Here is a 25,622-nt window from a genome sequence, read left to right as displayed (position 1 = left end):
AAGTGAGTGTTGAATGTCTAGTTTCCCTCCATCTTGGACCTGCAGCTATCCCCCTCCTCCTCCTCCCCCCCCTCCTCCCCCCCCCTCCTCCTCCCCCCCCAGCCCCTCTCCCCCCTCCCATGCTGGCTTGTTTATGGGCTTGACTCACAGTCTCTGCTGGACCCAGGCCAGTGGGTTGTTTGATTTGTTTACCGTTAGGTAGTCGGGGCGGTTCAGGGGGAGGGGTAATTACAATGGTGGGAAAACAAACAAAGGGGAGAGAGAAATGAGAACTCGGTCTGATGGTCACATGGACGTATTTTTGTCTTATCGGTCCAATGGAGCTTTTGTTTCTCCACTGAAAGGATGTTTGGGACAGAAAGGTAACAGTAAAATACACAACTAGTTAAAAATCTGAAGTGGTATATTCATATAAACGAATAATAATAAAATTCAGTTTCAAGACTTCTGAAACGGATACATCACTCTGCTGTAGGGGACGTTCTCTCTCTCTTCCTCTCTTTAACCTCTCTTCTCTCTCTCTCTCTCTATCTCTCTCTCTCTCTCTCTCTCTCTCTCTCTCTCTCGTGTGTGAACTCAGGCTGAACCGTCCCTGGAGGTTTATGACTACGTATCAGGGCCAGTCTCCCCACAGCAGCCCTGGCTGGCACAGTGGCGTCGAGGGGTTACAAACGCAAGACAAACTATCGAGATACGATCCTGAACTCCTGAACCCGTCACAAATAGACAGTTAGCTTTCTCTTTCCCTCTCTCGCTCTTTTTCTCTCTACAGCACAATCTCATTCTCTGCTGCTCAATCTCTCTCTCTCTCCTCAACTTTCGGCAACTTTCAATCTTGGCTCAGAGGCTGAGGAGAGGGAGAATCGTGCTTTGCCTGTGAACAAAAGTGACTTTATAAAAAAAACTTCTTCTTCATTGAGAGCAGTGGCTGGGAGGGTCTGGTGATTGTCTCTGGTCTCCAGCCCAGTGTTGGGCTGAGTTCTCCCCAGGGAGAGGTGAAGGGGCTGGGGGCGGGGCGGGGCGGCTGGCCAGCCCCTGCTCTCACGCTTCCCGAGGGACATTAGAAAATCACAAGTGGACGACAAGAATGAGATCTTCCCAATCCCAGTAGCCCCTCCTCTTCTGGTCAAAGGTCATGTTAATAGTGACCTTTGTAGCGCCCCCTACCCTAACCTTTCTGGCTGACCAGTAACCTGCATGACACACCAGGCAACTCATCTGATGCAGGAGAAGGTCATGGTAAACTAGCAAGGGGCCTAAACTCACGTTTGGACTGAAACTGCTCTTGTGGAGAGCAGGATGTGTGTACGGTAGCGTGGACTATTAGCTAACAAGAAATCTGGGCGACAGAATGCTGAACAGCTCAACGGTGAATCATCATTTGACTAACTACTCTGGTTTCCTCTTTCAATCTGGCTCCATATAAAAATAACCATGTGGTTCTGGTTTGGTTCAGCCATCATCTATATCATGAAGGAAGTTGAACTTCTTCAACTTCCTTCGGCAGCTGAAGAAGTTCAACCTGCCAAAGACAATGATGGTGCACTTCTACTCAGCCATCATTGAGTCCATCCTCACCTCCTCCATCACCGTCTGGTACGCTGCTGCCACTGCCAAGGACAAGAGCAGACTGCAGCGTATCATCCACACTGCTGAGAAGGTGATTGGCTGCAATCTGCCTACCCTCGAGGACCTGCACACCTCGAGGACCCTGAGGCGAGCGAGGAAGATTGTGGCCGACTCCTCCCACCCTGGACACTCCCTGTTTCAGTCACTCCCCTCCGGCAGAAGGCTGCGGTCCATCAGGACCAATACCTCACGCCACAAAAACAGTTTCTTCCCTTCCGCTGTTGGCCTCTTCAACAAGGCCAAGGGACCACACTGACTCTAATGACTTCCTGCTTAAAACACACTGCTTTTTGCACTGCATTACAATAATGGTATCTTGTACATTTGTATTTTTTGTAATATTTGTATTTTTGTATTTTTATATTGTAATTTACGGCAACTTATATTTTATTTTATTGTATATTTAATTATATTCTAATCCCACTTAGTACTGCTAGTTTATGTACCCTTAGTATAGATAGTCCACATATTTAAATTTTAGGTATATCTTTATTGTATGCACCTTCCTGCCAAAGCAAATTCCTTGTCTGTGCAAACTTTCATGGCGAAATAAATCCCATTCTGATTCTGATTCTGATGAACTACTCTCCTCTGCTCCCAACTTCATGACTTCGTAGCCAATCATTGTCTCTGACACAGACAAGCAGTGCCCACTTAGGTGCCATGGACCCGTGCAGCCATGCAGGCATGATCCAGGGCATGTCTTTAACACCAAGATCATCAGTTCCCCGTCTCATCCTCCCTCTCTCCCCTCCCTCTCTCACTCCATCATCACCTCCTCCTCCCTCTCCTCCCTCCCTCTCTCACTCCATCATCACCTCCTCCAGGGCAGCTCACAGTGAGCTTCAACAGTTCAAGTTTATCTCCTGGAGTCCTGGAGTATTGGACCCTGCTGGGAGGGCCTGCTGAACAAACAGCTGAGCGGAGCATGTTGGAGCTGGCCCGGGGGTCGGAGCCCTCAGTTTGCTAGCGGCTGTATTAATTAGATGTCATGCTGCAGCATTTGAATAATGAAAGCTGCATGTCGCAGCAGCTTGTGCCCTGTGAGAACTAGAGACAAGGGACTCTCTCTCTCTCTCTCTCTCTCTCTCTCTCTCTCTCCCTCTCTCCCTGTCTCTCTCCTCTGTGCACGTGTTTCTCACACCCTGAAACCTCACGCTCTCAATCCCGCCTGTGTGGTTTCACAGCCCCGCCCCCCCCCCCCCCCCCGGTGTCTCCCCCCCTCAGCCAAGCCATACCTCTGGTGCTGCTCAGACAAGGAGGGTTGTGTTTCACTGACTGGTGCTCCACTCAACACCCTGAACGCACATCACACACCAGCCCCCAACTCAACTCAGGCAGGAAGAACACACATGACTGCATCATATATACGTTACTGAAGTTATGGACCCCCATGTATGGACAGACCTGTGTTTGTATTTGTGAAATGTAGGTTTCACATCAGGATGAGAGGATGTCAGAGAGTGCTCAGTGCAGGCTGATGTCTCAGGGATAAAACGAGGATTGTCAATAAATACAATAAATACGCTTCAATCACACAGCCTGACACAGAGCCAGCGGCCCCCTCTCCCCACTCAGAGCCAGGGGCCCCCTCTCCCCACTCAGGAGCCAGCGGCCTCCCTCTCCCCACTCAGAGCCAGCGGCCCCCCTCTCCCCACTCAGAGCCAGCGGCCCCCTCTCCCCACGCAGAGCCAGCGGCCCCCCTCTCCCCACGCAGAGCCAGCGGCCCCCTCTCCCCACACAGAGCCAGCGGCCCCCTCTCCCCACGCAGAGCCAGCGGCCCCCCTCTCCCCACTCAGAGCCAGCGGCCCCCTCTCCCCACTCAGAGCCAGCGGCCCCCTCTCCCCACTCAGAGCCAGCGGCCCCCTCTCCCTCAACACAGAGCCAGCGGCCCCCTCTCCCCACTCAGAGCCAGCGGCCCCCCTGTGCCTGTGGGGAGCCCGCGGCAGCCGGGGCCTCGGGGAACGTCCCCCTGCAGATGACACACCTCCTCTGAGCTCCAGCAGCATCTCACACATGGCAGCTTCACATGCTCAGATCCAGTGATCTGGTTTGCATGGGATCGACGAGCACTCTATTCACCTGAACACCTGAACACATGAAGTCTGCTGTAGAAGTCTAAGCTTAATTAACTGTCACATCAATCAAATCAAGTCATTAAAGAACAAAAAAACAAGCCAACTATCAACTAGTATAAACTTGTTGAATCCACCATAACTATGCACATGTACAGTAATGGTGTAAATAGCCCATCTCTCGCAGATTTGGGCCTAGTTCCTGTGGGCTGTAACCCCCATGTTTATCCTTGTGTGTATGTGTGTGTGTGTGGGTGTGGGTGTGTGTTTGTTCTCTCCGTAATGACTCTGTGGTCATGCTGTACCTCATCTGGGGAGTTAACTTAAACAAGCTGCTGTCTTCCTGGACCTCTGTTAGAGGAGGGAGGGAGGAGGGGGGGAGGAGGAGGAGAGGGAGGGCAGGAGGAAAGGAGGAGTGGGGAGGGAGGGAGGGAGTGGAGGGAGGGAGGGAGGGAGGGAGGGAGGGAGGGAGGGAGGGAGGGAGGGAGGGAGGGAGGGAGGGAGGAGGAGAGGGAGGGAGGGTGGGAGGGAGGAGGAGGAGGGGAGGGAGGGAGGAGGAGAGGGAGGGAGGGAGGGTCGCCCGGGGGTCTGAGGTCATTGCTGGGATAATTACCCTCCGTAAAACACCAACTGGATGTTTATATCTCCACCTGGGGGAACACTGGCAGCCTAATTAAAGGTTATAAAGACCCATCTCCTTTGGGGCTGAGTAACCTGAACATGACCCTGAACATGCTAACATGCTAGCGTGTTAGCATGTGAGTGTCTGTTAGCATCTCGCTATCTGGGTGTTGTCACGGCTACCTGCAGCACGACTGGGACCTGGCTTCTGTGTGGAGAGACGTTTTCCCTGAGCTTTATGACAACCAAGCTTTGTTTCCGATAAATCATGGCCTCATTAAAGTCATATTTCAATTACCGCTATGCAGTCAGTATCGCTGTGTGTGGGTGAGTTTACAGGCTGTATAATGTTTGCTTTTCCAAGCCCTTCGGTCGATACAGCAGTCCACCCACTCTCTCTACTCTCGGTTTCAGCAGATGTTTGAGAATTCTGATAATACGTAAACAAAACAACGTTTCGGCTGATGAACCCTTCAGGAGGACATGACTGATCCTGACTGTAAATAAGAAACCCAAATTGTTCATCTGTTATTGTGTGTGGACTGATGATGTAGAGAGGAGGGACTGCAACCTCTGCAGACTGAGAAAGGAGCAGGGGAAGCATGAAGAGGAGGAGGGAGAGGAGGGGGAGGAGGAGGAGGGGGAGGAGGAGGAGGTGGAGAAGGAGGAGGAGGGAGAGGAGGGGCAGGGGGAGGAGGAGAGGAGGAGGAGGAGGAGGAGGAGGAGGAGGAGAGGGGGAGAAGGAGGTGGAGAAGGAGGTGGAGAAGGAGGAGGGAGAGGAGGGGGAGGGGAAGGGGGAGGGGAAGGGGGAGGAGGAGGAGGATGAAGAAGAGGGGGAGGGAGAGGAGGAGAAGGAGGAGGGGGAGGGGGGAGGGGAGGAGGAGGAGGAGGAGGGGGGGGAGGAGGAGGAGGAGGAGGAGGAGGAGGAGGAGGGGGAGAAGGAGGAGGAGGGAGAGGAGGGGGAGGGGGAGGAGGAGGTGGAGAAGGAGGAGGAGGGAGAGGAGGAGAAGGAGGAGGGGGAGGGGGTGGAGGAGGAGGAGGAGGAGGATGAGGGGGAGGAGTTGGAGAAGGAGGAGGAGGGGGAGGGGAAGGGGGAGGAGGAGGAGGAGGAGGAGGAGGAGGGAGAGGAGGGGCAGGGGGAGGAAGAGGGGGAGGAGGAGGAAGTAGAGGGGGAGGGGGAGGGAGAGAAGGAGGAGGGGGAGGGGGAGGAGGAGGGGGAGGAGGGGGAGGAAGAGTCATTGTGACAGCAGTACCAGGAGTAAAAAGGGAGGGAGTCCTCACTAATGTGAGTTACAGCACACAGCTGCTGGGCTGCTCGCTACACACACACACACGTGTTGGACAGGTGTGGACGTGAGTGTGTGTGTGAGTGTGTGTGCGTGTGAGTGTGTGTGTGTGTGTGTGTGTGTGTGCAACAAACAATGGCACTATTTTTGATTAAACAAACAATGGCACTATTTTGATTAAAGGTCATGATCACAGATCTCACAGTTTCTTGTGTGTCGATGACCTATGACATGTACGTTTGGTTTGAATGTGTCTGACACACCTGTGTTCTCGCTGCAAAACATCACATCTCTGTTCCTCTGGGTTTAGGCTTCGCTCAGTGAAGAAACCTCAGCGTTCAACTGCCCAGAATCTAGAATATTCCAGCAGCTGCAGTTCAGTGTCCTGCTGTCAGCGGACACCCCCCACACACACCCACACACACTCACACACACACTCACACACACACTCACACACACACACACACACACACACACACACTCACACACACACACACTCACACACACACACACACACCCATTGCACCGTGCTCTCAGCCAGACCCCCCCCCCCCCCCCTGGAACACAAGGAGCAGTAAGAGGATCTAAAGAGGTGAGCCCTGAGCAGCAAAAACAATCTGTGGTTATAGTGGGAGTGAAGAGAGAGGCCCAGCCAACATCAACAACCCCCTCATCATCCGGGAGAGAGAGAGAGAGAGAGAGAGAGAGAGAGAGAGAGAGAGAGAGAGAGAGAGAGAGAGAGAGAGAGAGAGAGAGAGAGAGGGAAAGAGAGAGAGAGAGGTGTTTATCTGTGTAGGAAGATGTGTGTCTTCTCTGATTGGCTGAGTGAGACAGTGGAGAGTGTGTCACTCACTGTTCCGACAACAAAAACATTGCCACTTCCTGTTCAAACAAAAAACAAACACTGCCACTTCCTGTTCAAACAAAACACAAACACTGCCACTTCCTGTTCCGACAACACAAACATTGCCACTTCCTGTTCAAACATAACAAACACAGCCACTTCCTGTTCCGACACAACACAAACGCAGCCACTTCCTGTTCAAACAAAACACAAACACTGCCACTTCCTGTTCAAACAAAAAAACAAACACTCCCACTTCCTGTTCAAACAAAACACAAACACTGCCATTTCCTGTTCCGACACAACACAAACACTGCCACTTCCTTTTCCGAAACACTCAAACACACTCACACACTCACACACTCACACACACACACACACACACACACACACACACACGCTCACACACTCACACACACACACAAACACTCACACACACACACTCAAACACACTCACACACGAAACTGAGGGATATCCTGTTTTCCTATGAAACTCTAAAAATAGTGTGTTTGGACTGTTATTGCAGTTCTACTAAAGGGATTAAAAAGGCCTCCTTTAGAGTACTCTCTCTGGTTTCCCCTGAGGCTGAAGACCACAACCTGCCTTCCTGCCTGTCTGTATGCCTGTCTGTGTGCGTGTCTGTCTGCCTGTCTTTCTGCCTGTCTTTCTTTCTGTCTGTCTGCCTGTCTGTCTGTCTGCCTGTTTGTCTGCCAACCCCTACAGCATATGTGACATAACTAACATGTCATAAACACCTCTTACCTCTAACAGGCCTGGCCAGGCTCTGGTCCAGTCTAACCCCAGAGCACTGCTCAGGTCCTCTCTGCAGTTCCCCCCAGCCCCAGGTCTGCCATTCCCCCAGCCCCCAGCCCCCAGCCCCAGCCCCAGCCCCCAGCCCCAGCCCCATCTCCCCCCCAGCCCCCAGCCCCAGCCCCCAGCCCCAGCCCCCAGCCCAGATCTGCAGACCTGCAGGCTGCAGATCTACAGGCTGTGCTATGCTGAGGTCGGACGTCCTGCTTGTTTATCACAGAGTGATAAACTGACTTTGACCACAGTGACCCTGGGAGATAACAGCCTCCTCGTCTGGTCTCTGGAGAGACGTCTCAGTAGACAGAAGAGACTCTCAACATCTGACTGTTTCTGGGAAGTCTGTGTGTCTCTTCTGGTTAGGTCTTGTATGAATCCTGAACAAGCAGAACTCAATACTAGGAGCCATGTTTACAACTTAGTGACAAACATAAAATAAAGACATCTTGTGTTCTTAATCTTTTTAAAGCATGTTGATTTCATACTGGGAATTCTCTATGTCTAGTGATGTAAGTGCCACTGCCAGCACACATTAGAACAACTCTAGACTGCTTTGGTACAAGGCTTCAAGTCTTTCTTGTGACTCAAAAGATTTTGTGCCCCACCAGAAAGGTTTCAGTCTGGGAGTCACTTTGTGGGGTCTGGGAGTCACCTTGTGGGGATTGGGAGTCACCTTGTGGGGACTGGGAGTCACCTTGTGGGAGCTGGGAGTCACCTTGTGGGAGCTGGGAGTCACCTTGTGGGAGCTGGGAGTCACTTTGTGAGGACTGGGAGTCACTTTGTGGGGACTGGGAGTCACTTTGTGGGAGCTGGGAGTCACTTTGTGGGACTGGAGTCACCTTGTGGGAGCTGGGAGTCACCTTGTGGGGACTGGGAGTCACCTTGTGGGGACTGGGAGTCACCTTGTGGGAGCTGGGAGTCACCTTGTGGGGACTGGGAGTCACCTTGTGGGGACTGGGAGTCACCTTGTGGGAGCTGGGAGTCACCTTGTGGGCGCTGGGAGTCACCTTGTGGGGACTGGGAGTCACCTTGTGGGAGCTGGGAGTCACCTTGTGGGGACTGGGAGTCACCTTGTGGGGACTGGGAGTCTCCTTGTGGGAGCTGGAAGTCACCTTGTGGGAGCTGGGAGTCACCTTGTGGGAGCTGGGAGTCACCTTGTGGGAGCTGGGAGTCACTTTGTGGGGGGCGGTTGTGGTTGTCTCGTCCCTGGAGGAGTGCTGGGGTTCTCCTGGGTTCTCCTGGGGTTCTCCTGGGGTTCTCCTGCATGTCTGTGACTGGCTGCTCAGTTCTCTTCCTGGTCTCCACGACGCTGCAGGGTTTGAAGAAACCTCTCAGATGGGTTTCTCCTCTCGGAGTTTACGCAAAACAAAAACTTGCCATCTGTCCAAGGTCTTTTTTTCTCTCATTTTTCCCTCCCTCCCTCCCTCCCTCCCTCCCTCCCTCCCTCCCTCCCTCCCTCCCTCCCTCCCTCCCTCCCTCCCTCCCTCCCTCCCTCCCTCTCTCCCTCTCAGCTGTGTGGCAGCACCAACCCTGCCTGACCCTCCTGTCTCTGCTGTCTCTGCTGTCTCTGCTGTGTCAGCATATTGCTGCACATTCAGCATGAGGAGTTTTAAACAAAGCCCTCCCCCCCCTCCCTTTCCCCCCAGCCACCCTCGGCCCCCCTCGCTCCCTCCCAGTTCCCCGAGCCCCACTCCAGCCCTCCCTGCCCGCCCAGTCCTCCAGTTCCCCTCCCCCCCCTTCCCCCTTCCCCATCCCCCCGGCCCTCTACAGCCTTTCCAACCCCCTCCGGCCCCCATCCGGCCCCCCTCCGGCCCCCCTCCTGACCCCCCCAGCCACTACGGGACTCATCTGCTTTAGCTGTTAAGAGACGGTGCTCAGAAACTCTAGTGACTTCAGCACAACTTCCTGTTTCTTTGTAAAATACAGTTCACTTCTCTTTACTTTTATCTTTCTTTCTTTTACTTCTTCCTTTAAAACCCTAAAGCTAACCTCTCCTCTCCCTGCCCCTCTTCTCCCCCTCTCCTCTCCCCCCTACCCTCCCCTCCTCCTCTCCTCCCCATCTCCTCTCCTCCTCTCCTCTCCTCTCTCTCTTCTCTCCCTGCCCCTCTCCTCTCCCTGCACCCCCTCCCCTCTCCTGTTTTCATCCCCTCCCCTCCTGTGTCTAGTCTTCTTGTGGAGGAGGACTAGACACAGTGTTATGAAACACTAACTTGTCTTCTTATCAGCTCTGCCTGTCTGAACTGTCTGATCTAAACTGATTTCTGTTCTGTGGAACATTTATCAGTTAGATTTGCCTCCTTTCTGAGGCAAATCCAATCATTTTTCATGGAGTAATCTTGTATCAAGTTTACAGAACTGTCAACTAAGCTCTCACTGTCTCAAGCTGAATGTAATAGTTTAATTAAACTGGTTCATTATTTTGACTCATGGCTCATTGTTTGTGTCATCCTGTCTGTGTGTGTTCCTGTAAAAGTATATATTTATTTGTTTCATTAAGGCAAGCAAGGGTATACGCAACACCTACAGACCCAACACCCACAGACCCAACACCTACAGAACCAACACCTACAGATCCAACACCCACAGACCCAACACCCACAGACCCAACACCCACAGACCCAACACCCACAGATCCAACACCCACAGACCCAACACCTACAGACCCAACACCTACAGACCCAACACCTACAGACCCAACACCCACAGACCCAACACCCACAGACCCAACACCTACAGACCCAACACCCACAGACCCAACACCCATGTCCAGACAGAGTGGACCCATCAATGTAAACATGACTGGGATGAATGGAGAGTCTGGACAAAGTGCTGGTCTGCTTAAACAGGTCACCCCATCACCCCCCCCCCCACACACACACACACACACACACACACAGTGTCAGCTTTTACCCTGCACCTGAGAAAACTTTATTGCCAGTGTGTCCTCTTGAAGAGGGTGTTGTGGAAGAAAGGGTTTTGTGTGAACAGCTGGGTTTAGGCTTCAGCACCAGCACCAGCTAACACTAGCACCAGCTAGCACCAGGACCAGCTAACACCAGCACCAGCTAACACCAGGACCAGCTAGCACCAGGACCAGCTAACACCAGCACCAGCTAACACCAGGACCAGCTAACACTAGGACCAGCTAACACCAGGACCAGCTAACACCAGGACCAGCTAGCACCAGGAACAGCTAGCACCAGGACCAGCTAGCACCAGCACCAGCTAACACCAGCACCAGCTAGCACCAGCACCAGCTAACACCAGCACCAGCTAACACCAGCTAATACCAGCACCAGCTAATACCAGGACCAGCTAACACCAGGACCAGCTAGCACTAGCACCAGCTAGCACCAGCACCAGCTAACACCAGGACCAGCTAACACCAGGACCAGCTAGCACCAGGACCAGCTAGCACCAGGACCAGCTAACACCAGGACCAGCTAACACCAGGACCAGCTAGCACCAGGAACAGCTAGCACCAGGACCAAACCCTCAACATTGTACTCTTTACGGTATTAAATTAGGGGACATTCTGTGACGGTTTCCTGAAGCCCCACGGTCGCTTCTGGAGTCTGAGACGTTGTATCTGCTGACGACATCTTCACTGGTCGCCGTGGGAAACAGCTTTTTTTTTGTCTTATTTACTGTAATTCAATCAGCTGAACAGAGGGGGTTTAGAAATGAAGGCTTTTTAGTGCTGTGTTAATGTTACACAGACCTCTCAAAATAATACATGCATGAAAGAAGTCATTATTCAACCCTGGCACCAGTCACCGCTGGTGAAGGATGATAATGTGGCATACCCTGTCATGAGATTCTCATTAGTTTTTCATTAGTATAGACTAAGTTACATCGGGTGTGAGATCTGTGTATGTGTGTACGTGTGTGTAAGTGTGTGTGTGCGTGTGTAGGGAGGGAGTGGGGAGGCTTCGCAACATGTCAGACCCTGTTTGATGACATCAGAATGGATGTGAGTCTAAACAGGAGTGTAGAAGGTAGAAGGGCAGGTGAGTTAGGTGAGGGTACCCTGGACCCAGTACCTCAGAACCTTACTCTCGCTCTCTTTCTCTCTCTCACACACAGACACACACCCACACACTTGAGTGGATGAGGAGGAGGGGGGTTAGGACTGAACGAGCAGGAGCTGTGCTGTTTGGAAGGGGGAGGGGGGTGGGAGGGGTGTTGCTCTTGGCAACGGACAGAGAAATCTGATTGTATAACCAAGGCTTGAGCCACAACACGAGCCCTAACGGGTCATTCCAGGATACAGAGAACAGCACAGGATCTCTGCAGCCTGAGCCAGGTGGCCAACAACTCAAAGACCAGATACACACACACTAGACCAGATACACACACACTAGACCAGATACACACACACTAGACCAGATACACACACACTAGACCAGATACACACACACTAGACCAGATACACACACACTAGACCAGATACACGCACACTAGACCAGATACACGCACACTAGACCAGATACACGCACACTAGACCAGATACACGCACACTAGACCAGATACACGCACACTAGACCAGATACACACACACTAGACCAGATACACACACACTAGACCAGATACACACACACTAGACCAGATACACACACACTAGACCAGATACATACACACTAGACCAGGCTGGGCTGGGACTGACTGTCTGGGCTGGGGCTGACTGGCTGGGCTGGGGCTGGGGCTGACTGGCTGGGCTGGGGCTGACTGGCTGGGCTGGGACTGACTGGCTGGGCTGGGGCTGACTGGCTGGGCTGGGGCTGACTGGCTGGGCTGGGCTGGGGCTGACTGGCTGGGCTGGGCTGGGCTGGGCTGGGGCTGACTGGCTGGGCTGGGCTGGGGCTGACTGGCTGGGCTGGGCTGGGGCTGACTGGCTGGGCTGGGGCTGACTGGCTGGGCTGGGCTGGGGCTGACTGACTGGAGCAGTCAGCACGCCACGGCAGCACAATTAAAATAATAAGCAGCTAATGTTCAGAGCCATTACAAGGAGCTCTTAAATGACAGGGGTTGTGACCACAATGTGTGACTCATGCAAACACAAACACATGCACCCACAAATACACAAACACACACACACACACACACACACACTCTCCCACACATGCACACAAGCACTTCCAAACACACACACCTACATACACACACACCTACAAACACACACAGGAAGACAGTTACAGTCTGGTGTGTCACTGGTGTGACCTCTGACCTCCTGGCAGAAGCCAGGTCAGGGCAAAGACATTCCCCCTCCCAGACTGACTCTATACAAGCTGCCAAACCCACTCATGGAATCAATCTGACTGATGTCATCTCATTCTAAAAGGCATCAACACGTCACAGATTCAGAGTTGTGAAGGAGTGCAGCTGCTCGTGCAGGGCTGTGTGAGCGTACTGCACACTGTGTGTGTGTGTACTACACACTGTGTGTGTGTACTACACACTGTGTGAGTGTACTACACACAACACAACCTGAAACAAGGTTGTGTTATACAGGATTGGCGTTTCTCTCACTGCAGTATGATGTGCAACATGAAAGCGAGCCCTTTCAGAGCTGCTGAGCTTTCAACTGCAACACGAGAGAGAAAGGGAGAGAGAATGTTTTTGAAAGAGAGAGGAGAGAGAGAGAGAGAGAGAGAGAGAGAGAGAGAGAGAGAGAGAGAAAGAAAGAGAGAGAGAGAGAGAGGCGGGGGGGTTAAGGAGGGCAGTTTTGCATAGAAAATTTGTTTTCAGGATAATATTTGTTCTTGTTTGGTTTCCAACTTAACCATGGCTTCATTCATGAAGTTTTGTTGCTTTGCATTGCGTTGCTGTGTAACTGTGCCGGCTGTCACCAGCCAGGGAGACATCTACAGCAACACTGGCACCTTGAGCCAACAGTGACTAACACCAGCAGTATCAATATTCATCTTCAGTCCACATCCAGGATGAGTACAACAGGAGTGGCTCAGATCTGTCATGCAGGCTGGAGATCACTGGTTCACACTGTGCATTTAGGCTGGATGGACAGAAGGATTTGGAGAACGTATCTAGAAACACAACAAACAGATACAATTAGGTTAATGATTACTAAATATAGTATCAACTGAAACTAACTCTGTCTGTGTGTACTGGCAGAGTCCGATGACTTTACAGGGCAGTGGGTGTACAGTGTGTGTTTGCAGTGTGGGTGTACAGTGTGTGTTTGCAGTGTGGGTGTACAGTGTGTGTTTGCAGTGTGGGTGTACAGTGTGTGTTTGCAGTGTGGGTGTACAGTGTGTGTTTGCAGAATCCTCCAGTGCTTGAGGTAACATGAGACATGATTGTTTTTATTCCAAAGAGGATAATGGAAACCATGCTGGAAGTGCTGCTTCTACACATGCAGTCTACTGCTGCCTCCAGGGGCTCTCACATGAACACACACACCACACACACACTAACACACACCACACACACACTAACACACACACTAACACACACCACACACACACTAACACACACCACACACACACTAACACACACACACACCACACACACACTAACACACACCACACACACACTAACACACACACTAACACACACCACACACACACTAACACACACCACACACACCACACACACACTAACACACACCACACACACACTAACACACACGTACACACACTAACACACACCACACACACACTAACACACACCACACACACACTAACACACACCACACACACACTAACACACACCACACACACCACACACACACTAACACACACCACACACACACTAACACACACCACACACACACTAACACACACACTAACACACACCACACACACACTAACACACACCACACACACACTAACACACACACTAACACACACCACACACACACTAACACACACATACACACTAACACACACCACACACACACTAACACACACATACACACTAACACACACCACACACACACTAACACACACACTAACACACACCACACACACACTAACACACACCACACACACACTAACACACACCACACACACACTAACACACACACATACACACACACATACACACTAACACACACACACTAACACACACACATACACAAAAACACACACGAACACACAAAAACACACACCACACACACACTAACACACACCACACACACACTAACACACACACATACACAAAAACACACACGTACACACACTAACACACACACACTAACACACACACATACACAAAAACACACACGTACACACACTAACACACACACACGCACACTAGTACATGCACACACTCTGCAAATGCTATAAGCTTTACAACAACAACTCTGTTGTAGAGATCTGTCCTGATCTGGCTTCCTCCCACAGTAAACTGTCACAACTGATTCTTCATGTTTAGCTGTTAGTAATTATAAAAGATCGTATCCCATCACACACAACCCATGGTGCGGTGGTCTGGCTGTCCTGTAAGATCTCTGCACAGTGCTGGACAGTGAGAGAGGCGAAGAGAGACTCATCCTGAGAGACAAACACCTTCCAGCAGCTCACTCTCACACAGATTATCCTCTCATGTTGTCTTGGAGACAAACAAGAGCTTCAAAGAGCAGAGTGGACCCCTGCACACACACACACACACCACACACCACACAGTATAAACACACACGCCAGACACACACGCACAGACCCGCCAGCCAACCAAATTGATTTGATTTGTGGGCAGATCAAAGGAGGGTGCTGGCGTGTGTGACCTGGACACCAATAACTGCCACATGGAGAAAACCTAAACACCCACTTCAAACTAACCCCTCAGGACATGACTGGACAGGTGACCACAGCCAGGAGAGGAGGAGGAGAGGAGGAGATGGAAAAGGGGGAGGGGGGTGAACAGGGTAAGAAGGACTAGAGGAAAAGGAGAATATTTATTATTGAGGTGAGGGGTGAGGTGTGTGGATGTTACCTGGGGCGAGGCAGGCTAGGGAGAGGGGGTGAGGTGTGGATGTTACCTGGTGCGAGGCAGGCTAGGGAGAGGGGGTGAGGTGTGGATGTTACCTGGGGCGAGGCAGGCTAGGGAGAGGGGGTGAGGTGTGGATGTTACCTGGGGCGAGGCAGGCTAGGGAGAGGGGGTGAGGTGTGGATGTTACCTGGGGCGAGGCAGGCTAGGGAGGGGCGGGAGAGAGAACCAAGTCCTCAATTACAGTCCTGCTCAGCTCTCACAGCCTGAGGGTACGTGTGTGCAAACTCTCAGTCTTACACACACACAAACACACACACAGTGGGAGCCCACTTATCTGTGAACACAGTGTCCTAGATTAGCAGCTCTGCTGGCCTTGGCTGTCCTGCTCTGAGACAGGGCTGCATGCTGTTATTATCTAGTAATGACTCCTGGCAGTAAAACACTACAGCCCCCAGGGCTATCCTCCGCTCTGCTCTGCTCTACTCTACTCTGCTCTGCTCTATACCCTGCTCTGTTCTACTCTACTCTGCTCTACTCTGCTCTGCTCTACTCTACTCTGCTCTACCCTGCTCTACTCTGCTCTACTCTGCTCTACTCTGCTCTACCCTGCTCTACCCTGCTCTGCTCTGCTCTGCTCTACTCTGCTATACCCTGCTCTGCTCTGCTCTACTCTGCTATACCCTGCTCTGCTCTGCTCTACTCTGCTATACCCTGCTCTGCTCTGCTCTACCCTGCTCTGCTCTGCTCTACCCTGCTCGTGAATTTCCAGGGGAATATGCCTCTGGGCATTCCTACACACGCAAGCCACACACTGATCCGCTTAGACACACACACACACAGACACAGACACAGACACACACAGACACACACACACACACCCTCCGCCTGCCTACAGTATGTCTCCAGCCACAACTGCTGCCCAGACCCCTGAGACCGTCTGAGACCCCCACACCCCATCTGCGTGTGAGAAGCAAGGAAGAGGATCTGTCACATGCAGGCCTGATGTGTTGTACAAGAACTCTGGCTCAGGAGACAGCCTTCAGAGACATGCCACACTGAACAGCTTGACAACCGAGCTGCGGTGTCCAGGACCCAGGAGACTGGTCCAGGAACCAGGAGAGTGGTCCAGGAACCAGGAGACTGGTCCAGGACCCAGGAGAGTGGTCCAGGAACCAGGAGACTGGTCCAGGACCCAGGAGAGTGGTCCAGGACCCAGGAGAGTGGTCCAGGAACCAGGAGAGTGGGCCAGGAACCAGGAGACTGGTCCAGGAACCAGGAGAGTGGTCCAGGAACCAGGAGACTGGTCCAGGAACCAGGAGAGTGGGCCAGGAACCAGGAGAGTGGTCCAGGAACCAGGAGACTGGTCCAGGAACCAGGAGAGTGGTCCAGGAACCAGGAGAGTGGTCCAGGAACCAGGAGAGTGGTCCAGGACTGGACAGCCTGGTGGAAGCAGGACCCTCTTCATGCTTCTGTCTTCAGGATGTTAAAAACTAAAAGCACTTTTTTGTGGGGAGTTCTGGTTTGTGAGAATCCTCCAAAGAAAGGCAATTTAAACGACCACTGATGTTAACTCCACCGATGCCCTATGAAGTACTTTCCAGCACACAGCTTTGAAATCTGTTACATGAAGCTATGACGGTCTACTGCACTGCATCATTTACTCACCACTGGGCATCTCTCTCAAACCCAACAGGCTGCTGTGAATGTGGGCAGACACTACAGACTGCTGTGAATGTGGGCAGACACTACAGACTGCTGTGAATGTGGGCAGACACTACAGACTGCTGTGAATGTGGGCAGACACTACAGACTGCTGTGAATGTGGGCAGACACTACAGACTGCTGTGAATGTGGGCAGACACTACAGACTGCTGTGAATGTGGGCAGACACTACAGACTGCTGTGAATGTGGGAAGACACTACAGACTGCTGTGAATGTGGGCAGACACTACAGATGACATGTCGGTGTGAGCAGCGAGACGCTCGTACCGCAGCACCTGACAGGTCAACAGGAAGTGCTCTGCTATCAGCGCGGGCAGCTGGTCATCACAGTGGTGTGGTGATGTGGTCACCATCCTGTCCCCCGGCCAGCACCCAACAGGACAGCGAACAAAGAGACGAGACGTGTCTTTAATTAGACCGGGGCACTCTGGCACTCTGATGACTTCCAAAGCTGCTTCTCTCTTATTGTTCTGTGGACACATCAAAGACGACCCCAGAACAGTTTTTCTTATTTCTTTCTCTCATAACTTCAGAACCCCAGGGGCCGGGGGGGGCAGACTGATTGGACAGGTTGCTGTGTTTTGATCTAGATGTCTGACCCCTGACCTTCTCTGTGTCGGAGAGACGAGGGTGTGGGCGTCAGACAACACAACCTCAGATGGAGAGGGTACGATGAAGCAGACGTCTCCCATGAATCACCTCTTCTGTCACATGACCTCTTCAATCACATGCTCTTCTGTCAGGGTGTCAGTATTGGACATATACATCATATCAACCAAACAACCATGTAACGTTTCATGTTAAACATTTCCTGCTTTCATTGTTTGGTTGTGTGTGTCAGTATGTGTGTGTGTGTGTGTGTCAGTATGTGTGTGTGTGTGTGGGTGTGTGTGTGTGTGTGGGTGTGGGTGTGAGTGTCAGTATGTGTGTGTGTGTGTGTGTGTGTGTGTGTGTGGGGGGGGGGGGGGTAGTGCACATAATACATACACAAATATGTGTTCATACATGTGTAGCGTGTGCTTGCGTGTGTAAAAATCTGCGTGTAGCGTGTGTGCAGCGCAGCAGAGCACCAGTGTGCTAGTGTGTGAGGTGCGTGTGGGACAGTGCCCACATGTCCAGCCAGGCTCGGACAGGAAGTGGCTGATCCCTCCCTCAGGAACCCAAGTGGCTGCTGGGAGAAAGAGTTCCTGTTTGATGTTCTGGATCCACCGCCTTCCATCTGCTCCCCCTTTTGTCTGTGATTCATCTCGACTTTGGCAGATTTACTAACCTTTAGACGAGTCACAAGTAATATAATACCTCTTTTCTAAAATAAGAAGCTCCTCAGAGATTGAAGAGGGGGGCGGGTGAAGAGGGAGGGGAAAATACAACCCCGAAGAACTGGGCACATGCTGGCATGCACTTACTCTGTAATCATTTAATCCATCATCGCTACTATAAACAGTCATTTGTAGGACAGTTCCAGGCTGGAAACAAATGGGGCCATGATGACAATTTCAAAGAAATTCACATGAAAATGGTTCAGGAAAACAGAGTTTAGTTAACAAATGGATTTGATGTGTCTTGTGTCGTATGGTTAGTTTTAGCTGTTCCTGTGATGTGATGATGGTGGTAAAGTGTTGAGTTTTCCAGGAGACCAGAGCTCTCAGTACCTTAATCACGAATCCCTGTGAGAGTGACACAGAAATAAACACTCCAGCCTAAATCCAGAGTCTGTCTTGTTTCTGCTCTGGACCTGGGGCTGGGGTCAGACCTGGGGCTGGAGTCAGACCTGGGTCTGGGGTCAGACCTGGGGCTGGGGTCAGACCTGGGGCTGGGGTCAGACCTGGGGCTGAGGTCAGACCTGGGGCTGGGGTCAGACCTGGGGCTGGGGTCAGACCTGGGGCTGAGGTCAGACCTGGGGCTGGGGTCAGACCTGGGGCTGAGGTCAGACCTGGGGCTGAGGTCAGACCTGGGGCTGGGGTCAGACCTGGGGCTGAGGTCAGACCTGGGGCTGGGGTCAGACCTGGGGGTGGGGTCAGACCTGGGGCTGGGGTCCTGGGGCTGGGGTCCTGGGGCTGGGGTCCTGAGCCTGGGGTCCTGGGGCTGGGGTCCTGGGGCTGGGGTCCTGGGGCTGGGGTCCTGGGGTCCTGGGGCTGGGGTCCTGGGGCTGGGGTCCTGGGGCTGGGGTCCTGGGGCTGGGGTCCTGGGGCTGGGGTCCTGGGGTCCTGGGGTCCTGGGGCTGGGGTCCTGGGGCTGGGGTCCTGGGGCTGGGGTCCTGGGGCTGGGGTCCAGGGGCTGGGGTCCTGGGGCTGGGGTCCAGGGGCTGGGGTCCAGGGGCTGGGGTCCTGGGGCAGGGGTCCTGGGGCTGGGGTCCTGGGGCTGGGGTCCTGGGGCAGGGGTCCTGGGGCAGGGGTCCTGGGGCTGGGGTTCTGGAGAGTCTCGACATCCACAGAGAAAGAAACCTGTTTTTCAGGATTCCTAAGCGATCGCCGATGCAGCCAGGCACAAACAGCTGTTTTGCGTTGCCCTCCTCTTGCTCTGGGTTTGATTAATCATCCCTAGCTTCACCCGGCCTGATGTACAGGCTGAGTTCAGCAGCAGCCCCAGCTGAGTCGTGAGGACGGACTGAGCGCTGGCTGGCTGGTTGCTCTGCACAGGCTTGGATGTTCAACAGGCTGTTGTTTGGCTAAACGGCAAAGTGCTTTTCAAGTGGGCACCCCCCCCCCCCCCCTTCCCTCGTCTCTGACTCCCCCATCCCCCCCCCCCCCCCCCCACTTTCTCCCTACCCATCCCCTTCCCTGCCCACCATAATAATGTGTATTTAATTTGTCTGGAAACTTCAAGGGGAGGAGGGGGAGGAGGGGAGGGGGAGGAGGAGGAGGAGGAGGGGGAGGGGGAGGGGAAGGGGAAAGAGGAGGGGAAAGAGGAGGAGGAGGGGGAAGGGGAGGAGGAGGAGAGGGAAGAGGAGGAGGAGGGGGAGGAGGGGAGGAAGAAACCAAAACCAGACCTGAGAACTACGATTGTGGCTTGGACCTCATCTCACTCTAAACATGTGACTTGAGAGTGTGTGATTGTTTTCAGCAGAACTACCAAGGCCTCATCCCTCACCCCTGCCTGGGATACCCACACAGAGAGGGAACAGGCTGGTGAGAGGCTGGTGAGAGGCAGGGAGGCTGAGGTCTGTGTTTGGAGGAGGGGGCGTCCCAGCAGCACAGGGGCTGGAAGGCTGGGGGGAGGCTGGAGGGAGGCTGGGGGAGGCTGGGAGGATGACGGACTGATCCAAGTTGACCCTGGCACACAGAACGATCGTTCCCTGTTGACCATCCAGGCCAGCTGCAGTAAATAGTGTCTTTGTTACTGTTGGGTCTGTGAGCGGGCATGTTTCAGACTGCAGCAGGGATGGGATCAACATGTTCTGCAGGATCAGAGATATGCCCAGTCCAGACAGCCACACTTGACAACCTGGAGAAAATGACAGAGGCCTGTTTACTGTGAGAACCAGCCAGCTCAAAAACGGGAAAGCAATTCCTGTCTTGCGTGTAATGACACAGGTTAGGCTGATGGTCAGACCTGGTGTCCATGACACTGTTCAGGGCTCTGTGTACATCTTTCCTTTCAGTCAAGCACAGAAAAGGCATCTTACCTGCTCTCTTTGGTTCTCATCCTGACCTGGTCCTCACCTACTCTGTCCAGTCAGAGGAGGCCCTGACACAGGAAACCAGGGGGGGTGAAGCAGGAAGTGACATAGTTGCGCTGGCTTGTTTTCCCAGGATGGTGTTGTGACACAGGTCGTGGTAGCTCAGGGGAACAGGAAGTAGCATGAGGCTGCTGGCGTACGCTCCGAGGCTCTTCTGTTTGGTTGTCAACGTGCTCTGTTCTGGGTTGGCGTTGCGCAATTTCGCTAGCTGACTGTTGTCGTGGCTCCTAAACAGTTTTATGGCTACAAAACACATTTTTACGGAACATATTGAAAACCACGCTGCGGTCTGCTTGACGTGACATGCCCAGGCAACTGCCTGTACATGTCACCATATTTACAACTCAACACTCCTAACATGATCCTTCTGCTCTGATTGCTCAGAGAGGAGCAGCAGGAGATTGAGACTGCCCTGTGTATAGTAGTGTGGAGTGTGTGTCTGTGTGTGTATCACACTAGATGTTTGGTGTGCGTGTGTAGTTTGGAGGCTGTATAGTGTGTGCATGTGTGTGTGTGTGTGTGTGTGTGTGTGTGTTTGTATTACAGTAGTGTCTGGTGTGTGTTCTGAGGGTTGTGGTTCTCTGGTCTGACTGAAAGGAAGGAGACTTAGTCACAGGTGCAGTTCCCTCCACACTGTGGTTTACACACACACACACACACACACACACACACACACACACACACAGCTGTGTCTGCACCAGCACTGAAACAAACACAAGACCTGAAGACAGCTGTGAGGTGTAAAGTGAGACCAACACAGCCAAACAGTTTTTACAGGAGTCAGGTGAGGAGCCAGTATGCTCGTTTATGTACATTCTGTTTCAAGGTTTTGAAACGGGATTTGAAAAGCACATTGTTCTCATAACAACAGCCTCTGTTCCTCTGTTGGGAACCCTACAGTAAACCTGACTAAACAGAGCTCTAGTGAGATAAGTGTTAACTCAGCTAGCTGTCTGTCCTAAGCACAGCCCCTCCTCTTTACAGCACTCCCATATCAGGATCAGTATGATGTCTAGTACCTCATAAATCATAGCTGAGCATGTTTGTCTTGTGACGGGCCCCCGTAGAAGAGAGAAAGGGGTCAGAGGTCAGGCGCCCCCCTCCCCACGACCCCCTGTTCCCTGGAGACCCCCAGCCCTGAGGTCAGGGGTGCGACCCCAGAGCCTTTAGCTCAGCAGGGTAATGGCTTGTCACTGTCGCTGACACAGTCCTCCTTGCTCTGACAGCTCTATGAGGTCTAACCGTACTGTGAGCTCTGGGCCAGGGTGTGTCCGGGGAGGCCAGGGGCCGGGTGAGGCCGGGGGCCGGGGGGACCAGGGGGGAAGGACTGAGCCTCATTCACTTTCCACTAACTCTCTGGCCCCCTGACCCGCTGCATGTGTGTGTGTGCGTGTGTGTGTGTTCGTGTGTGTGTGTGTGTTCGTGTGTGTGTGTTTGTGTGCAGTTCTGAAGCAGTGATGCTACAGGAACACAGTTCCTATGTGGACACACAGAGCCTGAACAGTGAGAGGGATTGTGGAAGTGTGTAATCCTGCAGTCCACACAACACGCACACACAACACGCACACACAACACGCACACACAACACGCACACACAACACGAACACAAAGACTGCTGGCATGCCCCTGTGAAGACCTACAATGCCTGCTCTTCATCTTGTCATGTGATTTGAGTGCCCCATCAAGTGTGTGTGTGTGAGTGTGTGTGAGTGTGTGTGAGTGAGTGTGTGTGTGTGAGTGTGTGTGCACGTGTGTAGTCACATGAGAACAGGACTAATGAGACGTTCTTCACAAAGGCCAGCCGTGGCCTGGGCTGGTCCAGACGCTGATGTTCAGGAGGACAATGACCCTGGACGCGGCTGAAGGTTGTTCACAACCCACAACCTCTCAGTCTTCAGGGCGCACAGTCACATGTCCTCACATCATGTGACACAAGTCACATGCCTACTGTGTGTGTGTGTGCATGCATGTGTGTGTGCATGCATGTGTGTGTGCATGTTAGTGTGTGTGTGTGTGTGTGCACGGGGGGACAGTTAACCTGGCGACAAAAAACCCCTGACTGAACTGATAAAGGGTCTAAACTCCATAAATGATTAATCTCCACTCAGCAGTGAGTAACACAATATTCTGTCTGCACTCCACACACCGAGAGAGACACGGGATATCAGTGTTATTCTGGCGGAGATCACATATGATCTAACCGTTGGTCGTTTATATTCCTTTTGTTCCACAGGTGTCTCCGTGTCCTGGGGACAGGGGGCACTTAGAACACTGTGAGACACTGTGGGCTGGGCCATGTCAGCCAGGAGCACCCAGAGAGGCTGGGGGCCTCAGGGTGTCACGGCCAGGGTAAGGGGATCTGGACCTGGAGAAGCAGACTGAAATAAGACTGCAAATCCCAAAGTTCTTTGAAAGGACACAAAACAGGGAAAGCCCCGAGGGCAACAGGGAGGGGGGCTGGCCACGGGGGGCTGGGAGGGGGGCTGGCCACGGGGGGCTAATCCCTCTTCACAGCATGGAGTGTGTGTGGGGGGGGGGGGGCTACAGACCCAGGTGATAGGATATGGGCTTGGGCAGGGAGGGGCAGTGGAGAGGGGGGGGGGAATCAAACAATAGCTCCTAGTGGAAGCGGTGTAGCAAACTGGTGTTGGCAGAGAGAAAGAGAGGCCTGTTGAGCTTCTGTGTGAAAACATTGTGCCGGAGACTCAAGCAGTGGGGCGGCATCGTGCGTGGTGTCCATGCACCCAGACATCCCACAATGTGCAATTAAAACAGTCTGATGAAGATGGATATTCAGTTATTGTAGAGTCCCTTTTGAAGAAGCAAGCATGCTGGAGGTCTGAGCCTGGTGTCTTCTGTACCAGAGCAGCAGTGATTACCACTTTTTTCAGTAACGTGTAATCTAACGCGTTACTATTTCCAAACCAGTAATCAGATTAAAGTTACTTGTCCAAGTCACTGTGCCTTACTATTTTGTCATTAATAGTAAAATATATATTTGATTTCTTCTTGCGTCTCTGGGAGTTAAGCCTATGCGACAATTAAGTCACGTTTTCAGCACGAGGGTCACGTCCGGTCTATATACATAGACCTACCACTCAGCGACACAAACAACAATGTAGCAGGAGAGAGAGATGCGCATTTTCGAGTTGGAAATACAATCACTATTTTGAGTATTTGTCAGCTAAAGATGGAAATATCAAGGTTCGTTGTACAGTCTGTGCTGGTGGCGACAAAGTGCTATCAAGCTACAAAAACACAACGTCAAATTTGAAGAAACATTTGGAGTCGCAGCACTGCACAGTCAAACTTACAGAGCCGGTTGTCAATAGGTGTGTTCGACTTCATGCAGCACCAGCGGCGCCGCCGGCTGCCTTGAAGTTGAGAATGCCATTGGCTGCTTCAAGTCAGCCGGGCTGCAGGCGGCTGCAGGCGGCGCTGCATGAAGTCGAACGCACCTATTTTTATGTTGAGGCGGTGGGGGTGTCGTCGGCAGCTGCTGAATGTACCTAATAAAGTAACTTGTAATCTAACATAGTTACTTTTAAAATCAAGTAACTTGTAAAGTAACTAAGTTACTTTTAAAATCAAGTAGTCTGTAACATAACTAAGTTACTTTTTCAAAGTAACTGTGGCAACACTGCAGAGCAGTAATGACAGGCTGATGTCCTGGTCTGAGACAAGACTCCCGGCCCGCTCGCCGCTGCCCTCCCCCCCCACACACACACACACACACACACTCCTCTGTCACATGACACGGATGAGGACCTCATCGTTAAGCTCTGAAGATAACAAAACACTAACTCTGCCGAGAGGAAAACATGACTCTGTTAGTGTTGTCAACCTGCTTCAGTTATCTTCTACTGCAGCGGATTAAAAATGAAGAGGATATTGATGTAGTGGCCACAACAACTGCAGGCTCAGATCAGGACAACTTCAAGGCAAAAATATAGCTGCAAGCAGCAATGTGGTGGCCAAGCAGGTCAGATAAACCAGAAGAAACTTTCGACATCTAGTCACTGCGGTGTACCTGGCTTCCTTTGCAGTGGCTTATAGTCTCGGTAAACAGAGAATCAGAGACATGACAAGCTTGTCAGCTTTGGCTGGATTTGAACCTCTGACGTTGATGTTGCCAGGACACCAATTTATCCTAGTGAGCTATTCTCAGTGCTGGAAATAAGATTTCAGTGATTGCATAAAAATATAAGGAATTTTTCCTGTGGCTAGCGGTTGTCAGATTTTTCCCAAGTTTAAACAGCTGAAATTCAGTTATATTTTGACATGTCAAGGTGATTGTGGTCTGAAAATAATCCGTGCCAAATTAGGTGAATATTTGGTATTCGCAAAAACTTTTATTCATTCATTCAAAATGGCGGCCACATCAATTCAGCTGGTATCACAAGTTAACATGTGTCAGACACGGGATCGCCCCCTAGAGGTTAGATGACACAACCTTTTGTGGACCTCTTTGAAACAGGGTCCCGAGCACCTGTACCAAGTTTGTTGTCAATTCAGCGAATATTTCCTGAGATATGATCTTCATCGCCGACTTTGATCAGCTTTACCGGAATGTGAAAAGGTTTGTGAGGCTTGATCTGAAGATAAATGGTGCCAAATATTTGCTCATTGCAGCGCCACCTACAGGTGACATGGCATGACCTATTTTGGACCTTTTTAGAACAGGGTCCCTAGTCCTTATACCAAATTTGGTGTCAATGCAGTAAAGAGGTGCTGAGATATGACCTCACTTCTTTTATGGTGGCTTGGTTGACGACTTTGATTGGCTGTTCCAGTCAAAAGGTTTAGATAATCAAAAAACATGTGATGTCTTTTGTGAGGCTTGGTCTGAAGATGATCTGTGCCAAATTTGGTGAAGATTGGACAAACCGTATAAGAGAGGTAGCGAAAAAACGTTATAGGAGAGGTAGCGAAAAACATCTGTGGCAATTTTGAAGAAGATTCGACAAGAATTGTAGGAGGAGTAGCGAAAAAAACACTTTTCCTTAAC

Source organism: Osmerus mordax, chromosome 9, assembly GCF_038355195.1.
Source record: "Osmerus mordax isolate fOsmMor3 chromosome 9, fOsmMor3.pri, whole genome shotgun sequence".
Classification (NCBI taxonomy): Eukaryota; Metazoa; Chordata; class Actinopteri; order Osmeriformes; family Osmeridae; genus Osmerus; species Osmerus mordax.
The sequence above is the reverse complement of the archived record's forward strand: the minus strand, read 5'-3'. Positions refer to the sequence as shown.